Raw genomic sequence first — 25,673 nt, 5'->3', positions numbered from 1 at the left:
TCAGGACGTGGCCGTGCTGCATGCTGGGAGGCGTAGTCTCTGCCGCACGGACCTTCGGGTGAGGTCGCGCCGTCGCCTTCCCTTCGTATGGTAAATAAGGATTGTTGTGTCACCTCGTTCCCTGGCGCTGGGGAGGAAGGTTTATGGTCCGAAGTCCCTTTCGTTTTTGAGCCTTATGCACTGTGCAATGCATACAAATATTGTCGTTCCACGTTATTTTAGTGAAAGAGACGGGAATGGGTAAAGAGGAATGAATGTCAGCTTCGTATTCTCCCAGAATTAGAGTAGAGCTTCTTTGAGCCGCTCCAAGGGCACACTTTCTAAGAAGAAAATAGTACAGCGACCAGGAGTTCTTATTCTGTCGTTTCCAGTTGACAGCAGGAAAGAGTGCTTTGGATTTTATCTGGTATTTGGAGAGGTTTGGCTTTAGTTCCAAGCGCCTCTGCATCTCACCGTACCGCCATTTTCCAAAACTACAAATATTACTGAGTTCATATTAGCGTTTAAACTTGGCCCTACATACTGCCTTGATCCTCCAAGTTTCACTACGAGGTAGAAACATTGGAGAAATCCATGACCTCGTGTTTTCCAAGAAGGGTGGAGGGGAGGAGGAAGCACGACCCAAAGTGTTCCTTTTTCTATGTACTGTTACTCTTTTACCTCTCCAACCTACTTAGTCTCTGATGTGTGTGTGTGTGTGTGAGAGAGAGAGAGAGACAGACATCCAGCCTGTACTTGTCAGGCTTTAATAATGTTTTTGGATATCGTTATGCTGATAAACAGTGGCTTTTCCTTCAGTTAAAATAAAAAGAAACTTTTCCTACACTTTAATTTTTTTTCCCCTCAGATTCTTAGTTTGAAGATCTCTGTGGAAATTTGCTGGACTGTACAAGAAACCATTCTGGATTTTCTTTTGTTCCTTTGTCATGTATTTGGAATAGATGCTCTAGATTCCATGGTACTACCTTGGGGGCTATTTTTGTATAAATTCTTTTGAATTTAATAGTGCCCATTATGGGGCAGTGAAAAACTAGGGACTTAATTATCCTACAAAATTATATTGGATCACTAATTAGAAAAAATACCCATTGTTTAGACTGATCTGGAGACTACAGAATTTGGGGGAAATGAATACAATTTTTCAGTCAAGAATTAGAGAAGCAGACAAGATAGCAAAAGACAAAACTGGCTTATCCCAGTGAGGTAGTAGTATGTGTGCAGTTTTCAAGATTATAAATATATGTAATATTATTGCATATATAAATATTACATATATAAGTATATGTAATATATGAATATTTGTCATATGCAGTTCCTCCGCTGGTGGCCTGATGTGAGGGGGTTTTCTTTCATAGTCTTCTGTGATTTCCATTGGCCTTGCTACCACCCAGGATAAACATAGTTCGACTAAAAGCATGTCTTTGCTATATAATTAAAGACTTCAATGCAAATCCATTATCTGCCTCCTTAATAGTATTGCTACCTATAAATCTTTTCTGTATGTGTATTTTGGAGCCAACATCAACCATATTTATTGCACGACACTCTATTAGACTATTTACACATATTATCTCTAATCTTAATAATCAGCCCATATTCTACATATCACAGATGGAGAAAAGAAGCAGCTAAACCATGAAATCCAAAAGCTAAGTTCATTAGGAGATAGTGACTGATGAATTAATTCAATCTATATATCACATAAGGGCCCGGCTTTGAGGGAACACTAGTGTCTTGCTTTCTTGGTTGTTATTTTCCCGTTAAAACAAATCAAGCAACTGGGTTAGGATAGCAGAATTTGAACTTCCTTCCCTGAGTTGCAACTGTGAGCAGATGTTAGGAAGTGATAAGTGGGAGGTGGTGAAATTCCTAGTCACCTGTTAGAGCTAAAAAGAGACTTCAATAGGGCATCTGAATGCTACACTGTGAAGCGATTGACTTCATGTACTCATACATTCTTCTCCCTTGCTGCCAAGGTTGCCAAAGCTGTGTTTTTCTGAATTCTGAGACTGGACAAGGAACCTTCCACTGCATGAATACCAAGAAAGGGACAAACTGCACCCATTCCAAAGGGGTTGAGTGGGCCACCCAAGATTCCCAGAGAAAACAGGTAAGGAAGACCGCTGTAATCTGACTCCGAGGCTTCTTATTCTCTGGCTGCAGTTCTTTCTGGTCTTCAACCTAAAAGAGGTACATGGTTTGAGGGATGCACCGAGTGCTGCTGAATGATCAAGGAATAGGGTGTCTTCTCCTTTATGCTTGCCTGATTGACACTTAGCTCTAGGGGAAAAAATTATCTAAAAGGCTCAATCTTTTAAAATTCTTACGTATTTTAGGTTTTTTTATATTGAGATGTTACTTTGGGTAAGTTGTTATTAAATCAAGATAAGAAGACAGAACATGAAAACTGGAAATTGCCTTTTATATGTTTAGTCTATCAGTCTGATTTTCAGAGTTGTGTTTGCGTCATGAAAGCATTCACCTTCAAATGCTTCTTGGGGATATAAGCAAAATAGAAGGACTCTGCTCTCCCCCAGATTTCTCTGATTTTGTGTGGCTGCTGAAGCGGGCAGGAGGGAGACGTTCTGTGCCTTCCTCCTTATTTCATGTGCTGCTGTTCCTGAGGCCTGGCTTGGAAAAAGCAGGACATTCGGCTTAGACAGATGGAGGGCAGGGTCATTTGCAAAATAAAATGAGTGCACAAATCACGCTGTGAAATTGGCATGACCATCCCTGCTGCTGTGATAGACTGACTTTTATTTAGTCTATGGCAGGCAGTTGGGGAATAGATTAGCTTTGGGGGGGAGGGTGGGGGAGCCGTAAAAGAAGGTCCTTCAATTAATGATGGTAATTCAGGAAAGTAATAAATGAGGTGGAATTTTTTAAATGTCATAAAGGATCATTTTGTTTCCAACAGAATCTTGAAAAGCTAGAGTATATATCAAAAAGTTTGTGTATTGTACCATTTCTAGCAATAAGAAAGCATTTGGTGGTTGCAGTAAAAAGATTTAGTGCCTACTGAAAGAAATTAGACTTTAGAAAAATGGTGTTGGGCTCAGGTGGATTTTGCTGCATAATGGGAGACATGTTTACCATGTAGGGAATTCCATTTGGGCAAAATGTATAGGGGCTAAAAGCATGATGTTTGGTTCTTAACATGCTTGTGTTTCTGCCTATCAAAGTGTGAGATGATCAAATCCCATGTATATTCTATTTGGCATTCTCTTTTAAAACTAATTGGAAATGATTGTTTTATGTATCTTGTAAAAATAGCCATATCTTTTTGACATTGTTTTTCTATGAGTGTTTCAACCACAGCTGTGGTTAAACATCTTCTATGATAAAGGAAGGCCTTCTGCAGAATCATTTTCCAAGTTGTTATTTCTGTCTTCTATTCATTTCGGGCCATTCTATACAGGATGGCAGATTGAGAGGCTCAGCTTCCTTGCTTCCTCTGGAGTCCAGCTTTATTTTTTGTCTCCGTGTGTCCATTGATGATGATAAAACCGACCCTTCTTCCACCACCTCTCACCTCTCATCCCCCTCCACCCTATAATCAGGGAAGAAAAGAATAAATTAGTGCCAAATGTGTAATGTAGTTTACTGACCTTTAGGAGCATCTGTTCAATCTTTTAAGACTTTTGGAAAAGACTGTATGAATCAACACTTGGGAACGTTTATGCTCAGATGGTGAGAAATTTAACCTCATTGAGAGCTTAATCTTTTTTCTCTGATAGTTCCAGCTCTATTAATATTTTAGATGGTAATATATTTCCTTCTTGATTTATCTTGCTTTTGATCAAATGGGTTTCTATTTCAAGGCTTATGGTGTTATTATCCAAACTAATTTATTAGGCAGAACACAATAACATTATGATTTGTAAAAAGGAATTAGCAGAGAACACACAATTTTGGGTACTGCCATTGAAAAATTCATTCCTTGCAGTTGGAGTGTGCTGTGGAATGCACTGTTACCTAAATCAGATCATTTGAGCCTTTTTCATTGCTCTCATTTCCAAGAGGCAAGAAATGATTCGTAATATCACTTCTTTCTTCCAAGACTGGTACCTTTCATAGTCAGATATATTCTGTCTATGCTTTTTTCATTTCTACAGTACAGCTATGGATGGGGAAGGTCTTTGAATCTGTGGTCAGAAGATGATATTCCTAAAAGAAGAATGTCATCAGCCTCTGAACACATTTTCTGGCTTGCAAAGCCTCCAAAATGTTTTTCCAGCAGAGAGCCATCCATGATGGTGTTGATAACCAGCTATCCAATTGTCTGAAAAGTAGTGTACTAGTTTTCAAGGCTTTCTCCGTGGAGAGTTATGGAACACACACCCAGGGCCTGTGCTGGTGGACTAAGAGACCAACTCAGAAACCAAACCTGTTCTTCAAGCCTCCTGCTCCCACATTCCCCTGGTCCAAAGAATCAAGTTCTGACAATTCTGCTTCTGAAAATACCTCAACTCTCTATACTTCTCTCCAATTTCTACTACCATTGCTCTGGTTTCTGCCACCACCATCTCTCTCCTGGATCTGCAACACTTCTCCTAAATGGCTTTCCCTCATCTCTTCCTAGAACTCTTCCAAAGATTTCAAGGCATTTTATCTCCCTTCTTATTTCAGAGTTTTACTGTGGGGACCTCATTAAGCCTTTAACTTTTAGGTTTTGTCCTTCTCTGGCCTTGGCAAATGGAACCCTGCAACCTTGCCTTCTATATGTAAAGGACCTATAAAAACAAAAAACAAAGAAATAAACAAAAAATTGATCAAGACGTGAAAATGTCCCCAGGTGGCATAACATATTTGAAAGAGGCTAATTTGGTATAAAACCACCTGAAGTCAAATCACTGTTCTGCCATCACCAACAATGTAGACATGGAAAAGTTTCTTAACCTCACTGAATCATGGTTCCCTTATGGGTAAAAGAGACCAAAATAATTTCTTTGTTCAAGATAATACAAAGCATCTGGCCCATAGTAAATACTTAATATACTTTATCTATTATTATTACATAAATGGAGCTATTGAGATTCCTTGGGAATCTTTAAATTAGAGTATTTTAGGCTTAAACAAGTATGGACCAAAATTACCGAGTTAAACATCTGCCATCCAGGAGTAGACGTTCTCCTGATACTTCAGATGTTGTATTCCTGAGTGCCTGATAAACTCCGGAACGTGGAGGGCAGTTATCTGGCATAAACTAGTGTCTTCATTAAACCTGATTCTTCAAGAAATTAAAGTACCAAGTTAAATAGTGTATTTTGTTATTTCGACAAATTAATGAGTGCTTACTCTACCCAAGGCACTGTACATTGTGGAGAATTCAGAACCTTCAAGAAACATACATACAGTCCAGGGGAGATACTACAAATACATTAAAAAAAAAATCACAACCCAGGCGATATACGCAGTGCCTTAAGAGTGATATAACATGACATGGAGGGTCAGAATTTATAATAAAAGTGAACCCTCATTTGGCTAGAGCAGTGTTTTGCAACCCTATCAGGTACCTTGTTCCTCCCTTTTATAACAAATATCTTCCAAAGCCCTCTTTACTATTTTGAAATGAAGTTTATATATAATATATAACATCTATAATATATAACATCCTGCACACATAATTTGTTTTCTCTTTTGTCCTCATTTTTCTTTACTTCTTTCTTTTCATCTTTCTTTTAAACTGTAGGTGCATGAGCTGACTAATCATAATCCTTGATCGTTGACACACTCTCCATTAGTGATCTATGTATGGTCCCCTTCTAGTCTTCTATTTGTTTAGCTAGTTATTTTAAATAATGTAAGAATTACCAGTGAAATCGCCCCCCAACAGAAAAGATAGGACCTTTACCATAACCTACATCTGACTCTGGAGATGCAGATGGCTCCTGAACAATCCTTCTGTGTCCCTTGTCCTGGGTAGCCATTACCCTGAATTCCATATTGGTCATTGTCTTGCTTCCCTTTTTACATAATTTCATTGAACCTGTATGCATTTTTTGAACATATTTTTATTTTAATTGTTTTAGCCTTATGAAAAAAGTTCACGGAGCATATACTCTTTTCAGTTACTGTTGTAATTCTGAGATTAATCCATATCGTTACATGTGGCAGTGTGGTTCAGTGGTTTTAACTGCTCTACTGTATAACATTGTGTGAATATTCCATGATTTACTCACTCTTCTGTTGATGGGCATTTGGGTTGTTTCTAAATAGTTACTGTTTGAAAAGTGCTGCTATGGACATTTCTGTACATGCCTCTTGGTATACATGTCAGGAGTTTTCCTGTATATAAACCTAGAGGTGGAATAATTATTGTGTCATTAGGGTATTGGCATGTTTAACTTTAGTAGATAAAACTTTAGTAGTTTTCCACAATAGTTGCTCTAATTTAATTCCCACCAGAAGTGTATAAAAGATTCTATAAATTCATATTATCTCTAATACTTCATATTGTTAGAATTCATGTTTATTGGCCATATGTAGTTTCTCTTTTGTGAAAAGCCTGGTCTTTTGCTCATTTTTCTACTAGGTTGTTAGTGTGTGTTTTTTAAAATTGATATTTAGGAGCTCTTTATATACTCATGATACTAATCCTTTATCAGTTACATGAATTGCAAACATCTTCTTCCAGTTTGTAATGTTTCACTTTCTTTAAGATAAAGTACTTAAGTTTAATGTAGTCAAATTTATTAATTTTTCCTTTTGCAGTCAATGCTTTTTATTTTTGTTTTAAAAACTTTTCCTTACTCCATGGCTAAATTCTATTCACATATTTTTTTAAGTTTTGTTTCTGCACTTAAATTTTCTTTTTTTTTTTTTTTTTTTTGCGGTACGCGGGCCTCTCACTGTTGTGGCCTCTCCCGTTGCGGAGCACAGCCTCCGGACACGCAAGCTCAGCGGCCATGGCCCACGGGCCCATCCGCTCCGCGGCATGTGGGATCTTCCCGGACCGGGGCACGAACCCGTGTCCCCTGCATCGGCAGGCGGACTCTCAACCACTGTGCCACCAGGGAAGCCCCTGCACTTAAATTTTTAATACATCTGGAGTATACATCATTTAATACATCATTTTGTATATGATGTGAGGAAGAGATGCAATTTGATTTTTTTCCAAAATGGATAACCCTTTTTTCTCAGGTCCATTTATTGAACAGTCTCTCAGTCCACCTCAATTTGACATGCCTCTTCTATAATATACAAAGTTACATATACGCATAGGCCTGTTTCTGGGCTCTCTGTTCTATTCCGTTGTCAGTTTATCAAGTTTTGGACCAACATTTTCTTAATTTCTGTAGCTCCATTAAAAATCCAAATATGGTTGGGGAAATACCCCCTCTATACTTTCCTTTTTCAGAAGTGAAGTGTCATGGCTATTCTTGGTCCCTTATCTTTCCTTACACACTTAATTTTTAAAAATCAACATAATATCCCTACTATAATACAAAGAAATAAAAGAAAAATGACTTATAGTAAAATAGTATGCAGTTTAATATGTTTAAGTGCTTGGTCAGGCCGACACCAGAAGAACATCCCCACAAATATTTGAAATGCCCCGTTAGAGTAGTGCAGCCCCATTGAGAGCTGACAGGCTAGAGAAGTGGGGTGATAATGTAGAGAAGCCTTAAAGGATGGGTAGGATTTAAGCTAGCAGATCTGAGAGAGAGGCAGAATTTCAGTGCAAAGGTGAAAAAAAAAGCACATGGTATGTTTGTAGAAAGTTCATCCTGTTGAAATTAGGAGTAAGTTAGAAAGGTATTTTTTTGAATGTTTTTTGTATGTTTGGGGGATGCTGGCACAGGCCAAGATTAGTTAATACCTATATTACAACCCCTTGGCTTGTATAGTCCAACACACAGCTGACCCAGCTGCTTTCCTTTGGGCAAATCATCTAGAGTCTAAATTAAGTTTTGAGCACATAAACCAATAAACCAAAGCAATAAATCCAGCTTTAATAAAAGTGAAACAGGTTCCCCACATTTCACATTAAGCTGTAACTTTATTAAGTACATTTACCTTGTATTTTATTAAGCACATTTGTAATAACCTTTCTTTTAATTGAAAAGTATTTCCTATTGTTTCACATTGCCTCTGTGGATGGCTTAGATCTTTTGTAAAACAAAATTTGGACATTTTAAGAGCGTGATTGTTATTGCCTGATAAAGCCAGGTAGTAAAGGCCTCACTTGATTATATGGTGACTCAGCTGGCCTAGTTTTGTTAGGTAAGAGTCTCCAGGCTACATTTCATTCTGTTGACCCTATAAGTAGGGAGCTGAGGGACAAGCTATTCACTTGCCTCTCTATTGATTAGTTTCTCTGTAAGTTTAAGGGTCTAAATAACAATTCCCTTTAGAGATAGAATAGCTAGTTTTTTTAGACAATTAGTAAGACAGTGGTGTTAGAACCTCCTTGAAGTTTTTATGGCTAGTGTTGATGTTGAGAAAGAATATTCACATCATGTGTTTCGTAGTCTGAAAAACCATGTAACTGATACAAGTTTGTGAAGGGCTTTGAGCCTGACTCTAAATACAGTGCCTCTGAAAATGTACAATATTATTTAACCCAGACATTCACTGTACCCAAGCCATACTCTTCTGTGACATTTAAAATGTTTTTTACGTAGTCCAGCATTCCCTTACTCTAGGTCTGCCAGCTTTTGCAGATAAAACTACAGGACATCTATAAGGAGAAATATATCTGGGACATAACTTAAAAAGTCATTTGTTTATCTGAAATTCAGATTTAACTGGGCATTCTGTATTTTATTGGGCAACTCTGCCCCACCTCAATATTTTATAGATTTTTCACTTTCCCTGAATTCTTGATTTCTCTTACGTATTACTTCTTGCTGCATATCCCTCTTTAGGTCTTATAGCTATACAAATATGGAATACACTCATTTTCCTTACTCTCTCCCAAATACCATTCCCACTAGGTACTGAGTAGGAGTAACAATTAGGAGGGGGGTGTATGTGAGAATAATTGTGTTAAAGAGAAGCTGTGAAACCCTGTCTCGTGCCCTAGGTACAATGTGTAGCTGTGTGTGAAAAAGAACTTCACTTTATTTGGGTGCCTATATATGTAACATATTTTGATATGTTGAACTAATTTAAATGATCTTTATTAATTAAAAATGATCATTATTTTTAAACCTATAGCTTGTTTCATTGAGTGAATTTAATCGAGCTCCTTTTAATATAAGACTGATGTCCATGGCAGAATAAACAACTTTATATTGAAAACATTAATAATTCCTATTCCAAAAAGTCCATTTGTCATATCCTTCACTGTGAGTTTCTCACTCACTTTCTCTTTTTCTTGAGTCATAGACTCCCCTCTCTTGCTGGGCCATCCCTTCTCATCTCTCTTAGTTTATCCCCTTTCCCAGGCCCCCTCTTCCTCCAGCACTGCTCCTGTAAACTCAGAAATTCTTCTCACTTTATGAACCTTCTTGTCTCCATCCCACCTATGTCCTAAGGACCATTTTGCTTCAACCAAAGTGGCGTATCTTGGTAAACAAAAGACAAGTCTCTACCTGGTGAGTTCTGCTACTAACTTCTAAAACAAGGTTTCCCTCCCCCTTGCTGTTATTAAAGGGGTGAGAGATGGGGATCAAACATGCCAGTTGGGCCAAGAGGATGATGAATGGAGGGACCCTCCATGGTCCTTTGGATCAATTTAAAGCCACTATGGAAAGAGGGATGAAGGTCAGAAGCTGATGGAGCTTCCCACGAGAAATTTTATTGGGCCTGGATGGAAATTCCCAAGCCAGTTGACAAGACAAGGCTCTGAGGGAACAGGAGGAGGCCCTCCTTCCTGACCTTCCTCAGCTTCCTTCTGGTGCCTGCAGTATGGGAAATCTTGCTGGCATCCAGCAACAGATAATGGTGTTCTTCCGACGAGCAGTGTCCTCTCCAGGCTGGGTTGTACAGCAGGAGGGAGAAGCACTACTGAAGAAAGATGGGGGACTGCTGTTAACAGGCTGGTTCTCAGACCCCTATGAGGCTGCCTTTTGGGTCCCTCAGGAATAGCTAGGGGACATTATGACAAGTGACAAAAGAGAGGTCAAGAGAGAAATCACACCTGATTATTGGATCTATGGAGGAGGCATTACTTAACTAGATCTTGAAGGATTTCTCAATAGGCTGTCTGGCTTTGAGAAGTAGCATCTGTTATGTAAAGAGAAGTGCATCCATGTATTTGATTTTTTTTTTAGTATTGTTACTAGCTAATGGATGTATGGACAATGACTTCCTGCTGAGGAAACAACTGCATTGCTTCTAGTAAATCACGATAAATCTCTCTCCCTGTGTTTTTAACAGATAGGTTAGTAATGTTGGCAGCTTATAAATGAGAACACTTGGGAGAGTGTGAGGATTGGTATAGCCCACTGAGATAGTGGCTGTGGGCCATGTTGGTTCATTCTGCCTTCATGGAATCTAGGAATACAAGTGTTTTACGACCTACAGAGAAATGTTTTTAAAAACTCACCTCCCAAAGAAGAAAAGCAAGCAAAGAAAACACCCACCAGTATAGAAGAAAAATGGCAACCAAGATGTGTCTCTGAGGGTCGTAGAAGCAGAGTCTGTCACTTCTCTCCTGGGAGCCACATTCATTACAGCTTATCAGAGTGACTCTACCCACTCTCTTAGAACCTTCTTGAGGTGTGTGGAGGAAAAGCTGCCCACTCCGGGTGGCCACATGAGAAGCAAATCCATTTGGCGGATGGACATTTTTAAAACCTGCCACATATGGTAGCCATTTTTATGGCAAGTAAATTGTTGGGGGATCTGTGAGGTGAATGTGCAATAAAACCTTTCACAATAAACCAGGTGGAAAATCATCTAATCCAACCTCTGGAGGTCAAAAGCCACAGTACCATGTTGCTTTCTTCCATGAAGAAGAATTAAGACTCTTTAGACAGCTTGCTCTTTCTTTTGTTCTTTATAGACTGGTGCTGCCTATTTGGGGTGGAAGGTAAATTGTGTGGAATGGCAGTGGTGGGCTGGAGGCGACGGGGGCGGGGGCTTCTCACCAGGTGGAACCAGGGAGTGCTTTGCCAGTAATTTTTAAAGTGGTGTTGTTTCTGTGCCACTCTTTTGCCATCCTCAGGCAGTCGACATTCTTCCCAAGGGATACAGAGCAGGGAAAGCGAAATAGGACATGGAAGTAAGACACTTAAGTCAGAACAGGATTTCACAGTGAAAGGACTTGAAGTTTGGGAGGTATAAAGAGATACTGTGATTATGTTTATTGAGATATATGCATGGGAACACACAGCCTTCAGGACACTCGAGATCCTTTTCATTTTCTCTTGAGGAAATACAATGGTTGAACGGAAAATAGAAACTTATAATAAGAGTTCGAGGACACATTCTTACTGATTTGTACTTTGAGGACTAAAGCCTCAGTCATTTATCTATATGAGAGTCTGAAAAGTTATTACAGTTAAAAGAAAGTCTTGGGGCCAAAAAACATTTGAAGTTTTTCAGTAACTTTTGAAAGATGACTAGTAAGTTTGTCTCCATTTGAAGTTCATTTGAAAACTTCTATCATTGAAGTTTTTTTTTAATTTCCTAAAATAGGCTTCTAATGAAGTCAGCATGCTATTGAGTCCTCTTTTATCTTTTCTACCCAGTTGTTTTAAAATTTGAGATTTAGAGCACACCTGAATAGCATGAAATGTATGGTTAGAACTGTTTAAAAAGAAAGAACAGGGTTGGTATTAACAACCAGAATACCATCAGTCATCCTCAAAAAACTAAAAATAGAACTACCATATGACCCAGCAATCCCACTCATGGGCATATACCAGGAGGAAACCATAATTCAAAAAGATACATGCACCCCAGTGTTCACCGCAGCACTGTTTACAATAGCCAGGTCATGGAAGCAGACTAAATGTCCATCAACAGAGGAATGGATAAAGAAGATATGGTACATATATACAATGGAATATTACTCAGCCATATAAAGGAAGGAAATAATGCCATTTACAGAGATGTGGATAGACCTAGAGACTGTCTTACAGAATGAAGTAAGAAAGAGAAAAAAAAAATATCGTATAATACCGCCTATATGTGGAATCTAGAAAAATGGTACAGATGAACTTATTTGCAAAGCAGAAATAGAGACACAGATGTAGAGAACAAACTTACGGATACCAAGGGGAAGGGGGGTGGGATGAATTAGGAGATTGGGGTTGACATATATACTATGTATGAAAAAGACAACTAATGAGAACCTGCTGTATAGCATAAGGAACTCTACTCAGTGGTGACCTAAATGGGAAGGAAATCTAAAAAAACAGGGGATATATGTATAACTGATTCACCTTGCTGTACAGCAGAAACTAGCACAACATTGTAAAGCAACTATACTCCAATAAAAATTAATTAAAAAAAAAAGAATACCATCAGACGTCAAATTCCTATCTCGAATAACTGAGAAACAGTCTCACTCTCAGTCTCACTTTGTGATGGTCTAAGGTCTGCCTGAGGAATGACACAGGCGTTCAGGCCACGCTCACTGACCTCAGGTGCAAACCCAGACCACATCTGGATGAATAAAGATATGTAAACAGTGTTCCATCTGCCTGATTCTAAACACCTTCACAATGTGGTTCATTTCTTTGAAGGATGATTTCTGATCAACAGAGGATGTGCAGATAAAACAGCTGATTGATGGATCAAATTTTCACTTCTAAGTTGGTTGTGAAGTGTGATTCCAGGGATCTGAACTGTACCATTTTCAGAACAAGCCTCTAAGATCTTAGTTGTGGCCCCTTTTCTGGGCTGGATCTTAGGGAGCATTTGGTACAAAACTTTCATTTTACAGATGACAAAACAGGTTCAGAGAAGTATGGGGAGGGGTGACTTTTCCATTCAGCAAACTAGGGCAAGAACCAGGGTCACCTGAGTTGAAACCCCAGGTCTTCTACTAAATAGTTGTGTGATCAGGGGTCAGTCAGTTATCTACTTTGGACCTCTTGCTTTTATAAAATCAGAGTGTTTGGAGATTTAACATGGTTTCCCTCTTGGTCCCAACATTCCTGCATTCTTTCCACTGTACTCTATCTTTGATTTCATTCATTCATTCATCCTACAGTAAGGGGCAGTTGTTTGGAAGCAGCTGCCCATTAGGGATCATATTTCTCAGCCTGCTCCCCCCGCCCTCTCATCCTCTGCACCTAGCTGAGGCCAGTTCATACCAATGGGATATGATTGGAAGAGAAGCATGTCACTTCCAGGCAGAAGTGATTAGGCAGCAGGTGTATCATTTCCATCCTTTCTTTCCCATCTGCTGACTGGAATATACTCTAAAGCCCTAGGGGATGGCAGAGCCACAAGATGGAAGGAATCTGAGTCCCTGAATCACCCTGTTTAAGGCTGCCTGCTGAACAACTGCACTGGACTGTGCACTGAGAAATACACTTCTATGTCTTAAATTTTGTTTTTGTTGAAACAACTAGCATTACCCTGACTAATGCAGTAAGGCCACAGGCATTTAAGTACTTACTATATGCGTTATGTTGGGTAGTAGGGACCCATCTGTGAATAACACAGTTTCTGCTCTCAAAATGTTCAGCCCAGTAGGAGAAGACATATATACCAACAGTTGCCAAACAGTGTGGTAAGTACCATGATAAGCATGGGATATTGTGAGAGGACATAGCCTTGGACATTTTAGGAAACACTCCCAGCAGAAGTAGCATTTAAGTCAAGTCCTAAGGCAAAGCCTATTTGATGGTTATGAACCAAATGTTTGTATCCCCCCAAAGTTTATAAGTTGAAGTTTTAACCTTAAATGCGATGATATTTGGAGATGGGACCTTTGGGAGGTCGAGTTGGATGAGGTCATGAGGATGGGACCCTCATGATGGGATTAGTGTCCTTATAAGAAGAGGAAGAGAGATTTCTCTCTTTTCACCTTGTGAGGACACAGCAAGAAGGCAGCCATCTGCAAGCCAAGAAGAGAGTCCTCAGCAGAATCCAACCACGCTGGCACCCTGATCTTGGACTTCCAGCCTCCAGACAGTGAGAAATGAATTTCTGCTGTTTAAGCCACCCAGTCTATGGTGTTTTGTTACGAGTCTTACTGACTGAGACAGATGGGTTTTTCTTTCCAAGGGCCAGCCTTTATTTCTATCCCAGAAATAAGAGAGAACATGACTTAATTCAAGGAGCTTGGTGTCTCCCTATGAGGATGGAGAGGAAGGCTGAGGATGGAGCTTCAGGAGAGTCGCTCATTGCACTAAAGCCCCTGAATAAGGTTCCTGGGAAGAAGGCTTCTGTCGGGCGTGCCTTGCAGTGGCACCTGAGGATACTGGGATGAGCAGAGAGGGACCTGTGGGCATGGTGTAAAGGTTAGGCAGGTAGGGGATTGGCCTAAAAATGGTACTAGTGGTAGCCATAGCTTCCTTAGCAAAGATATCCAAATACTGTCAGCTTGCAGATCAATTGGATTTGATGCAATTTAGCAGCAAAGAGAAAAGCAGCTCCAAAAAATATAGTTCACTTACTAATAACATTGTTAAGCAGACATGGGCTTCAACTCAAATTCGTGAAAACAGAATGCTATGTGGGCCTGAAGGTTGGCAGTGAAAGCAAGTGCTTCAGGACCTCAGCAGGACTTTGGGTCTAACACTAATGAATTCCTCACTCTAGAGAGAGAAGTCATTATTTGCATCATGATTTCTGACTTGGCAAGTAACCAAAGGAAGTAAATCAGAAATCTCCCACCCCATTTTCCAATGAGCATCATCTGGTGGACTTTTTAAATTGTCTTTTTTCTAGGCTTTTCCTCACCTTCAAATTTTTACAGAAGAGGGAAGAAAAACAGCAGAGGCTCCCTTCTCTCTCCCTGTCTAATCCTTTCATAATTCACGATCACAGAGCGGCTGTAAACCCCCCCTCACTGCTGTGCTTATTCCCTGTGTGCTTGGTAGAGCAAGCAATTCCATTTACCAGCACTCCAGTGAGCGTGTGGTGGTAAAGCAAGCTGCCACCCTCCACTTGCCCACCATGTTTAAAATGACACATTGGACAAGTGGGTCTCTATTGCCTCCACTTTTTTCATAAAAAGGCTAAAAGTGGCCTGCAAAGGCAGTAAATCTTAATTTCTAATATAAACTCCAAACACAGAAAAAAAAATCCTAGGCCAGTTTAGACTGGAGTGATTTTGATGATCAGATGGCGAGGGTTTGAATACTAAAGAGATAAACAATCCAAAAACTAATTCCAGGAGCTGCCTGGATGTGTGGGGCTTTTCCTTCTCTCTCCTTGAAGCAAGCTTGCCTTCTCCCCATGCAACTTTATTGGAAACTAAAACCACAAAGCAGGCAGAATAAAGTCAAAATGAAAAAAGCTAAGTTTCTAACTTCATAATCTCAGAATTTAAAAATGACCTCTTGTTATGATTGTTCAGCCTGAGTTAGCTTTTATTAAATACTTAACTGTGTGACAAGTCCATGCCAAGTTCTTTCATGCACATCTCACTGAACTTTTGGATCTGTGAATTTTCTTTTAAATCTTCCAGTCTAGAATCAAGGGCATTCTTTTTCCATTGCAACCATTAACAGGAGAATTGACTTTGAGTTACCTATTGAGTACTGACGCTTGGATGGATGATCTCTAAGAGGATGAACATGAAACCGTCTTGTTGATCTGTTGTACGATAATAGATCCCTTTGACTGATGATCAAAGCCCTCCTGAGTTCTGTCCAGCCCACTTTGGGAATCTGATTTCCAGCCCCTCTGCTTCATCCATTCTGTGCTCTAATCTCATTACACAGTGTTCTCTTTCCCTATGGGCACCTCATGGCTTTTCTGCCTCTGTACCTTTGCTCTCGGTAAGCTGTCTGCTTGGGCTGACTTTTTCCTCATTATCATCTCATAGTCTCTATACCTAAACATCAGGTCCAGCTCACATTTCATGTGTGCCGTGAAGCCTGCCCCAATTCTCCTCCCTAAGCTGAAAGACACCGTTTTTCTTCTGACCAGCCAGTCCTCGTTATTAAGTTCAGAAATGGTCTTTGCAGGGATGTTCACAGCAGCATGGTTATCACAGCCAAAAAAAAAAAAAAAAAAGGGAAGCAATATAAATGACCCTCAATACGGTGTCAGTTAAATAGATTATTGTATTCTTGTATATTGTGAAGAACAATACAGCTATTAACCATGGTGATAGTGAAGTGTATGCTGATTTAGAAAGATGCCCACTATAGATTGATAAGTTCAAAACCAGGTATGATCCTATCTTTAAACACAAAAGTAATTTAAATATCACTTGCTTCAATCTTCAGTGGCTCCAGTCCTCCTCCTCCCTTCTCCACCTGCTCAAGCAGGACCCCATGCCCTGACCTTAGAAGTGGCCCAGGGTGGTTTCTGAAAGTCCCCGAAGGGTGAGGAGGGAGGTTAACATGTGCCCACAGGTGCAGTCACTGTGCCGCATTTGCTCCTGTAGGTGCTCTAAGAAGTTTTATTGCTTTACCTCCTGACAGAGCCCATGGTGGGAATGATGCTGATTGGCCAAAACCCATTGGTCTGTGATCTGGCACTGAGTCCCACTGGGTGCCTCAAGTTTTCCTGCCCCTCTTCCTCCTTCATTCACTATTCATGATGAGTCTTCCACACACCAGCCCCTGAGACAAAGGAAAGCAGGACATGATCCCTGTCCTGAAAAGACTCCCAGACTGTCCAGCCTCCCATTGCAAGCCCTGCTTGGGAGTTCCTGCTTGGAAGTAGCTATAGGATCTTAGTACTCTTACAGCTACCCTAAGGCAGGCAGTGTGGACAGAAAGCTGAGCGAGAAGATCTGGGTTCCTATCCCAGCTCTGTCACTTACTAGCTCACCGTCTTGTGGAAGTCAGTTTCCCTGAGGCTTAGTTTCTTCACATAAAATGGAAGTGACACTGTTACTTCCCATACAGCTTTGTTGTGAAGGATAAAGAATATGTGAATATCAATGTTATTCATACATCATAAAAATCTAAAAGGCCATTATTAAACACATACTTAACCCTAATCCTACTTGTCTAACCCCTGATGAAATATCTTGCCAATTCATATGACTTCTGAGAATTTTTAAGCTCTAGTTATTTTTTTAAATTTTTTTTTATTTTTTGATATTTTTATTCAAATTATATTAACCTTATACATTAATATGGGGAGAACTATCAACTTTATGATATTTAATTCTTAGCCAAGAATGTGGGAGGTCTTTCAATTTGTTCAAGTCTACTTTGTGTTTCTCAGAAGTGTCTTATAGTTTTCTTTTTTATACATTTATTTATTTTTGGTTGTGTTGGGTCTTCACTGCTGCGCACGGGCTTTCTCTAGTTGCATTGAGCGTGGACTACTCTTCATTGCAGTGCGTGGGCTTCTCACTACGGTGGCTTCTCTTGTTGCGGAGCACGGCACTCGGACTTCAGTAGTTGTGGCACATGGGCTCAGTAGTTGTGGCTTACAGGCTCTAGAGTGCAGGCTTAGTAGTTGTGACACACAAGCTTAGTTGCTCCACGGCATGTGGGATCTTCCCAGACCAGGGCTCGATCCCGTGTCCCCTGCATTGGCAGGCAGATTCTTAACCACTGTACCACCAGGGAAGTCCTCTTATAGTTTTCTTTAGATAGATTTTGTACATCTATTAGGAAACCTAAATCTTAAATATTAGGAGCTACTGACTTGTGAAAATGAATTAGAAATGTAGACTAACTACCTCTGAAATTAAAATACAAATCAAAGGGGAAGAGTGGGATTGATACTGTAAAGCTTGATTTACATGATTTTCCAAAGAAAAATATTTTTAATATAAGGTGAGCATTTATAAAAATAAATGAGGTGATTAACAACTATAATAAAATGGGAGAAGAAATGTAAAACATGCCTTTGTACCCTTGAATGAGCCATTTTCCTTGTAGTTGGTCTATTTTCTACTAAAATTAGCAATTTAGGTACTGTTTTCCTACTTTTTCTACCAATTACTGAGAATGGTGTTGAAGTCTCCAAACATAATTGTGGTTTTGTTTGTTTTTCCTTTAAGTTCTATCAGTTTTTGCCTCAAATATTTTCAAGATCTGCTTTTGGTGCACAAACAATGCTGTTAAGTCTTTTTGGTGAACTGTCCCTTTTAACATTACATACTGCTCTTGTGATATCCACTGTCTGATATTAAAATAGTCATTCTGGCTTTATTTTTTTTTATTATTTTTTTTAACATCTTTATTGGGGTATAATTGCTTTACAATGGTGTGTTAGTTTCTGCTTTATAACAAAGTGAATCAGTCATACATAAACATATGTTCCCATATGTCTTCCCTCTTGCGTCTCCCTCCCTCCCACCCTCCCTATCCCACCCTCCCTATCCCACCCCTCCAGGCTGTCACAAAGCACCGAGCCAATATCCCTGTGCCATGCGGCTGCTTCCCACTAGCTATCTACCTTACTACGTTTGTTAGTGTGTATATGTCCATGACTCTCTCTCGCCCTGTCACAGCTCACCCTTCCCCCTCCCCATAACCTCAAGTCCGTTCTCTAGGAGGTCTGCGTCTTTATTCCTGCCTTACCCCTAGGTTCTTCATGACCTTTTTTTTTTCCTTAAATTCCATATATATGTGTTAGCATATGGTATTTGTCTTTTTCTTTCTGACTTACTTCACTCTGTATGACAGACTCTAGGTCTATCCACCTCATTACAAATAGCTCAATTTCGTTTCTTTTTATGGCTGAGTAATATTCCATTGTATATATGTGCCACATCTTCTTTATCCATTCAGAAATCTCTGGCATTCCTATACACTAATGATGAAAAATCTGAAAGTGAAATCAAGAAAACACTCCCATTTACCATTGCAACAAAAAAGAATAAAATATCTAGGAATAAACCTACCTAAGGAGACAAAAGACCTGTATGCAGAAAATTATAAGACACTGATGAAAGAAATTAAAGATGATACAAATAGATGGAGAGATATACCATGTTCTTAGATTGGAAGAATCAACATTGTGAAAATGACTCTACTACCCAAAGCAATCTACAGATTCAATGCAATCCCTATCAAACTACCACTGGCATTTTTCACAGAACTAGAACAAAAAATTTCACAATTTGTATGGAAACACAAAAGACCCCGAATAGCCAAAGCAATCTTGAGAATGAAAAACGGAGCTGGAGGAATCAGGCTCCCTGACTTCAGACTATACTACAAAGCTATAGTAATCAAGACAGTATGGTACTGGCACAAAAACAGAAAGCTAGATAAATGGAACAGGATAGAAAGCCCAGAGATAAACCCACACACATATGGTCACCTTATCTTTGATAAAGGAGGCAGGAATGTACAGTGGAGAAAGGACAGCCTCTTCAATAAGTGGTTCTGGGAAAACTGGACAGGTACATGTAAAAGTATGAGATTAGATCACTCCCTAACACCATACACAAAAATAAGCTCAAAATGGATTAAAGACCTAAATGTAAGGCCAGAAACTATCAAACTCTTAGAGGTGTTAGGTTTTGATCCCTGGCTATAGTTCAGGATTATTTAATTTCTATCTCCTCCCTCACCTCCCTACTCTCAATCTGTTAAACCCTCAGGCCCATAACTCTGGTTGTCTGATTTGTATCTGTTTTGGGGCTACAGACATTACCATTCTTGCCTTTTATAGCTTTAGAGTGAGACTTTTCTTTCCATGCATGAAGAGGTTGGGCATTGATGGGGAAACCTGTCACATTCAAATACTTCATGCTCTTTTGATTCTCTTCTCCTGGGTGTGGATAAGAACTGGACAGATCCTTACTGCTGTGGCCCAAGTAATTGACTTAAAAACAATAAAAACAACACATATGGGTTTATGTTCTCCTGTGTACAGTTTTCATTTTAACACGCATACCCTAGTCCTTCTTCAGAATCTTGCTCTGAGTCAGATGTATGAGGGGTTTCCTACTGGTTATTTTTCATCTTGACAAACCCAAACCCTCAATGGACTCTGTTGATGGACAGTCATTCTCTCTCATATTTTCTCTCTCTTGCCCTTGATTAAAAAATAATACATATCTATTGTAAAAAATTTAGAACATAGAGGTGTACAAAGCAGAACATAAAAGTCGCACATTAGCCTGTTAGCCTGAGACAACTGCTGTTAACAAGTGGTATGTCTTTCAGCTAAGATCAAACAGAATTGGTACCATCCCATTTAGGCTCTTTTGCAAAGTACTTTTTTTCACTTAATATATCACAGCCATGTTACCATGCCTGGTCAAGCATTCTCACTCTTCAATACAGTTCTTTCTGGCCACAGAGCACTGAGAGCTCCTGTCTGCACTGGCTCCTTTGAATAGACCTTGTCTGGCTCCTGGGTTGGAAGCAATGACCCAATTCCTGGGGCCGGGTACAGGCTCACTGGAATCACTATCCCACTTCTGAACATGGCTATATGCTCTCAGAAGGAATAATTTCAGCATAAAAATGTAAAATATTTCCATGTCAAAAAGAACCCAAGAAATCCGCTGAGGGCCCTAGATGAGAAACTTACCCATCAGATCCACTCTTCAAGTTTCCACAGCTTGGAACACCTTATTTATTTATTTATTTGTTTATTTTTTGGCTGCGTTGGGTCTTCATTGCTGCACGCGGGCTTTCTCTGTAGTTGCCGTGAGCGGGGGCTACTCTTTGTTGCAGTGCGCAGGCTTCTCATTGCGGTGGCTTCTCTTGTTGCAGAGCACAGGCTCTAGGTGCGCAGGCTTCAGTAGTTGCAGCATGCGGCTCAGTAGTTGTGGCTTTCGGGCTTGGTAGTTGTGACTTGTGGGCTCTAGGGTGCATGGGCTTCAGTAGTTGTGGCACGCAGGCTCCGTAGTTGTGGCTCGCAGGCTCTAGAGCGCAGGCTCAGTAGTTGCGGCGCATGGGCTCAGTTGCTCTGCGGCATGTGGGATCTTCCTGGACCAGGGATCGAACCCGTGCCACCTGCGTCGGCAGGCAGATTCTTAACCACTGCGCCACCAGGGAAGTCCCTCTTCCACGTCTTTTTATGGCTTGATAGCTCATTTCTTTTTAGCGCTGTATAACATTCTGTTGTTTGGATGTACCACAGTTTATTTTTACTTTCAAGTTTTGGCAATTATGCATAAAGCTGCCTTAAATCTGTGCGCAGGTTTTGTGTGTGTGTGTGTGTGTGGACATCAGTTTTCAACTCCTTGGTGTAAATACCAAGGAGCATGATTGCTGGAACATATGGTAAGAGTATGTTTATTTTTGTGAGAGATGGCCAACCTGTCTTCCAAAGTGGCTGTTCCATTTTGTATTCCTACCAGCAATGTATGAAAGTTCCTGCTGCTCCACATACTTATCAGCACTTGGTGGTGTCAGTGTTTTGAATTTTAGCCACTCTAGTAGATAGTGATAACCCTTTTTTTCCGTTTTCTTTTTTGGTAAAGATAAAAGCCTTTCCTGGTTGGAATTGCCTGAAGATGAGTGTGTGAATCTGAATCTAAATATGTTATTTCCTCTCTGTTCTTAAGCAGATGAACATTAACTTCGGAGAGTAACATAGTTTGTCCTTTAGCCCCTGTGTTTCAGCAGCATGCTTGGCACCCTGGAGGTGTTTAGTAAATATTTGCTAGTTGCATGGCTCTCAATGACCTGTCTGTCTCTGCTTTTGAGAACCATAAGGGGTCTATTTGGAGAGATTCAGACCAGCACATGGGCCTTTTCACACACATGCACGTGTATGTGCACACACAAAGAAACAACACGTACTCTTCTGCACAGCTGGGAACCATATTGTCCAGGCTTTCGAACCCCAGACTCTAAGTACTTCCAAATGCTGGCCTTGCTCTGTAAGTGGTAATAAATGAAAAATATTTTCAGTGATGTTTTATTTTGGTCAATAATCAGGTCTAGTACTATCTCTGGGTCTCAGACAATGAAAAGTCACTCTTCCTATTTCGTCCCACACCTGCACCTATGGACACTCACATCTTGAGGTGATAGGAGCAAAGGCTGATGTAGCTGTGTTCACCATTCTTCTTCTTTGTTTTTGTTTTTCTTCCATCATTGTTCTTCCAAGAGGGTTCTTGGAAGCCATGAGACCTAACATGTATTGAGTCCCCTGGAGGTAAACTTACCCCCCATTTCTTGGTGCTTCCATGGTGCTGATTCTGCACTATGTGCCTGGCATATGATAGGTGGTAATCAATGTTTATTGAATGAATAATGTACCTTTGGTCTGTTATAGAAGTCTAGAGTTTGCTAGTAAAGAACTGCTTAACATTCTAGGGCTCATTGTTTGGAACCACTGTTGCAGTTGCTTTGCAGTAGCAGAAGTCACTACAGGTTTGCCCTCAGTAGCCCAAGTCCATGGGCGAATCTGGAGCCAATACTCCCCAACCCCCCCACCTCCTGATTATTGTCAAAAACACACCACACATTGTAGCAATCATATTGCCAAACTTTACAGCATCTATAAATCGAAAACTACTGCCTTTGACAGTTATGGGCCTGTGTCAACACCAGATCATGTTGACCCTCCTGGAATGTGTTTGCAAATGCACCATGCCAGCCTTGGAAGCTGTTGACGTCAGAGGCTGTAAGTTAATTAGACGTGGCCCCAGAGCATTGTGGGTCTTGCTGTCTGGGAAGATTTTTTTTTTCTTAAATTCTTCTTTGATTTTGTCCCAGGGCAGGAGCTGTCTTGGCTGTCATGTTTGGCAGACAAGAAAGCCAGTTTAGAGGAGTCCACATTGCTGCGCAAGTGATAATGTATGTGAACCGCTTCCCTTTCTTCCCTCTTGGCAGATTGCGGTAGGAATTGCTGGAGACGCTAGGAAATGGTAGTGGCTGTGGATTCTGCTGTGAAGGAGAGACTAAACGCATCCTGTGTGGTTTGAGCAGGTTCTATCCAATCTGCCAGGGCAACCACCTGGACATGGTGCTGCTGAGACCTATGTTGTGATTTTATTCTAGCGGCAGTACCTGCTGTGAGTTCCCTGGCCTGTGAGTCTCTGTGCGTGTGTGTGCACACGTGTGTGTAATGGACTCCCTGAGAGCACTGTACATGCCTTTGTGCATGGACATACACATGTGTGTAACTGAGTTCCCGAGAGGATACCCCAGCTCTTGCTGCCTTATTTTTCCTCTCTTCTCTAACAGCTTTGTCCCTCACAAAAAAAACAAGAGAATCTCCACTAGCTAGAATACATCCCAGAGTATATATAACAGCTTCTATTCTGGAGAAATCAAGAAAGGAAGAAGGAACTGGCCAGTTCTATCACTCTTTAAGGAAAATGTCTGCCTTGGGACACCTTCAAGACTTGGGTCCCTCTCCCATTACCAGTGCTCTGTTGCAGGGCATCACCCTAAACTCACAGATGTCTGCAAGTGCCTCAGCTGACAAGAGCCAGGCAGAGTGACAGAAGTGGGCATCCTGGGAAGTGGGAAATGAAGCCAACGAGGTCAGAGCTATTCGCTGCCAACTCACTTCCCTGCTTCCACCAGTATTTATTGAGTTCCATGTGCAGAGCACTGAGCAAGACCCAGGAGACAGATAGAAACCCATTTCTGCCTTCAGGTATACAGTTTACATTGTAGTGATAGAAAGATGCACACATGTGTATATCCACACAAAGCCATGTACGTATGTACCCAGAAACAAGGGTAGCATAACATAAATAGTAGCTAGTGGGTGGTGACTGAGTGAGGGCCGCAGGAGTTCAGAGGAAGGCGAAAAAGATGGCTGTCCTCAGAGACAGGAGACACTGAACTGAGATTCAGATAAGTGCGGCTCCGGCAGAGAGGACGTTCTAGGCCAGGGGAGAGTGGGAGCAGAAGCCAGGAAGTGGGGAATAAGGATGTGTTTTCAGGTAGTGGGGAGTAGGTGAGAAAGACGGTGAAGCATGGTGGGGTAGACGAGGCTGCAGGGCTAGAAGGTGAGGTCCCCAAGGGCTGGGAGGTTTTTTTTGTTTTTTGTGGGTTTTTTTGCGGTACATGGACCTCTCACTGTTGTGGCCTCTCCCGTTGCGGAGCACAGGCTCCGGACGCGCAGGCTCAGCGGCCATGGCTCACGGGCCCAGCCGCTCCGCGGCATGTGGGATCTTCCCGGACCGGGGCACGAACCTGTGTCCCCTGCATCGGCAGGCAGAGTCTCAACCACTGCACCACCAGGGAAGCCCAGGCTGGGAGTTTTGTCCATTGAATTCACTGCTGTGAATAACTAGAGCTGGTGTTGCCAGTTCACTTTGTTGACTATTGTTGAGAAGTAAGTTGAGGCTAGAAACTGGAAGACCTGCAATTCCATAGACCATAGTTCCATAGTTCTCCAGATATGTGGAGGAGTGGGGTGGGATTTTGTGTGGGGTGAATGCTTCTGGCAGGTGATATGTAGAGTGATTGAAGAGGGAGGTTGCTTTTAGACCAGTGTCCTAATTAAGAAATAAGTGTGACAATGCAAGCATGAGATACTAAGGGGCTCAACTACCTTAGATAGAGCTGGAAAGGTGGGACAGTGTGAGAGGCAGTGAGCATTTAGGGAGCAGGCCCACTAATACATGTTGCAGAAATCTCAGGAGACCCTCTAACTCATCCCCCTACTTCTCTGAGAGCTGAGTGGCTGTGCCTGCTGGGACAGACCTCTCCTTGCCCTGCTGCTGCTCTTCAGCTGTGGAGATTTCACTGTCAGTCTTTGTGGAACATTTTGTGTTTTATCACCATCCCCAAGTATATCCCACTGAAATGACTCCTGTTGTAATTTGAGCTGATTTACTCATTCATTCATTTACTCATTCATTCATTCTTCAGCAATTATGGAGCATGTATTTTATGCTTGGTCCCCTGCTAGGCCCTCAGAATTTGCAGGTAAATCAGACCTTGTGCCTGCCCTCAAGGAGCTTACAATTCAGTAGGGGTCAGGCATATAAACATACGTGTGAGTAATAAGGGGCTGTATATCTGCCAAGGGCATAGTGAGTGCATGGAGGAGGGTATCAGCTCCACATTGAGGTGTGAGGCCGGGAGCATCTTAAAAGAGGAATTGACAACTGAGTTTTTGCTTTAAAGGGTTCACAAAGTGGACAAAAGACGGTCAGGGAGACGATGTTCCAGCAGAGAACAAAGGGTGCAAAAGCCTTGAGGGGGAGACAGCTGACGTGGCTTTTGAACTGGGTTCTAAACCCTCCTTACTGTGGTGAGGAGGGGTGTATTGGGCTGGGAAGACTCGAAGTCAGCAGAAAACTATGGCCTGTTCACTATGTATGTGATTTTAAACAATACATGTATATCCAAGCCAATGAGACTAGTATGAGGCAGAATGCAAGAATATCAAAACTTATTCTACAGCAAAAAACTTCAAAGGGATGTCAAGGTTTACGCAGACTATTTCACAGTATGCCCCTGTCTTAGTCAGCCTGGGCTGTTGTAACAAAATACCATAGACTGGGTGGCTTAAATAACAGAAATTTATTTCTCACAATTCTAGAGGCTAGAAGTCCCAGATCAAGGTCATCTGGCAGGGTTGATTTCTGCTTGCAGATGGCTGCCTTCTCATTGTCCTCACATGACACAGAGAGACCTCTGGTCCTTCTTCCTCATCTTTTTTTTTTTTTTTTTTTTTTTTTGTACGCGGGCCTCTCCCCCCTTTTGTTGCCTCTCCCGTTGCGGAGCACCGGCGCCCGGGGCGGGAGG

At 41.1% G+C, this 25,673-nt stretch overlaps 1 long non-coding RNA gene across 1 annotated transcript in view; it reads left to right on the top strand.

The window, feature by feature from the left end:
- Positions 1–30: 30 nt before the first annotated feature.
- LOC113631146 (uncharacterized) overlaps positions 31–25,673 on the top strand; it is an 83,506-nt gene continuing 57,863 nt past the window's right edge. Inside the window, exons 1-2 of the long non-coding RNA XR_003437202.1 lie at positions 31–90; positions 1,977–2,110. This is a non-coding gene — a long non-coding RNA (uncharacterized LOC113631146). The remainder of the gene's footprint in view (positions 91–1,976; positions 2,111–25,673) is intronic.

Source organism: Aethalodelphis obliquidens, unplaced genomic scaffold (genome assembly GCF_003676395.1).
Source record: "Aethalodelphis obliquidens isolate GAN/ISIS:26980383/991018 unplaced genomic scaffold, ASM367639v1 scaffold2, whole genome shotgun sequence".
Lineage (NCBI taxonomy): Eukaryota > Metazoa > Chordata > Mammalia > Artiodactyla > Delphinidae > Aethalodelphis > Aethalodelphis obliquidens.
The sequence above is the reverse complement of the archived record's forward strand: the minus strand, read 5'-3'. Positions and strand labels throughout refer to the sequence as shown.